Source organism: Hippocampus comes, unplaced genomic scaffold (genome assembly GCF_001891065.2).
Source record: "Hippocampus comes isolate QL1 unplaced genomic scaffold, H_comes_QL1_v1.1 scaffold202, whole genome shotgun sequence".
In the NCBI taxonomy this organism is placed as follows: Eukaryota; Metazoa; Chordata; class Actinopteri; order Syngnathiformes; family Syngnathidae; genus Hippocampus; species Hippocampus comes.
This window is the reverse complement of record NW_017805829.1, coordinates 814,196-815,554: the sequence shown is the minus strand read 5'-3', so window position 1 is coordinate 815,554 and position 1,359 is coordinate 814,196.

Sequence of the window (1,359 nt, the reverse complement as noted above, 5' to 3'; positions counted from 1 at the left end):
CACACACTTGAGGTGTCATTGTCTCCTATTACCCCGAGATGGGACCGTCTGGTTGCAGAAAATCAAGCTCGGGGCTGTGGTGAGGCGTCATTTTCATGCACTTTGAATTTGCGTTGTATCGTATTTTGAAGGCATTAAACATTGCCATAGCGATCAGAGTGTTGCGGCCAGATTAGATGCTCCTTTTGTTTATTATTATATTTCGAAAACACCACAGTTTTCATGCAGCTCATACCATATTCTTTTGTTGTATTAATCCGCCACACCTTAAATGCCAGTCCCTGAAAATATTGTCTGACATAAACCGGTCCGTGGGGCAAAAAAGGTTGGGGGCCCCTGCTGTATGTTACACATAGAGCATATTTGACAATAAAAGCTGACTTGACTTGACTTGACTTTCCTCCCACATTCCAAAAATAATGCATGGCAGGCTGATTGAACACTCAAAATTGTCCCTAAGTGTGAGTGTGAGCGCGGATGGTTGTTCGTCTCTGTGTGCCCTGCGTTTGGCTGGCAACCGGTTCAGGGTGTCCCCCGCCTACTGCCCGAAGACACCTGGATAGGCTCCAGCACCCCCCGCGACCCTTGTGAGGATAAAGCGGAACAGAAAATGGATGAATGAATGAAAGTCAGGATCTAGATTTCAAGCCTGGATTTAGGTCTCAGGTTCCGGTTTTCAAATGAAGGTATCAAGAAAGCATTCTGATTTCAAGCAATCATTGTGGTTTCAAGTTACAATTTCAAAGAAGGGTTTAAAAAGAGGATTTGGATCTCGAGACAGAGTAAGGGTGTTCAATGTATGGTTTAAAATTAGGGTTTCTATTTGGGTTTGAAATTTTGGTTTCAAGACTTGGTTGGAGTTTCAAGGAAAGCTTAATGATTGAAGACAGGTCGGGTTAATTCAATGGAGGGTTTTAAAAAAAAGGGTTTCAAGGCACAGTTATGGTTTCAGATTGGAGTCTCAAACCCCTGAAGGTTTCAAACAAGTGCCAGGTTTTCACATCAGAATTTCAAGTCAAGTAGGTTTTGATGGCAGGATTAGGGTTAGGGTTTCAACTCACACTATGGGGTTTAATGTACATTTTAAAGGTAGGGTTTCAAAACAGGATTCGACGTTGAGGTCATTGTTGCAAGGCATGGCAAAGGTTTCAAGATCTGGGTTCAAAGTAGGATGTCATGCCAAATTAGGGGAAAGGGGTTCAAAAAAGAGTTCGGGTTTCAGGTTGTGCTTTCAAAGTGAGGTTTCAAGACAGGATTAGAATTTCAAACCAGAGTAAGCGGTTTGATGTAAAATTTCAAGACAAGCATTATTTGGGTTTGAAATTAAGGTTTCAAGACAAAGTTAGGGGGTTCAAGTTC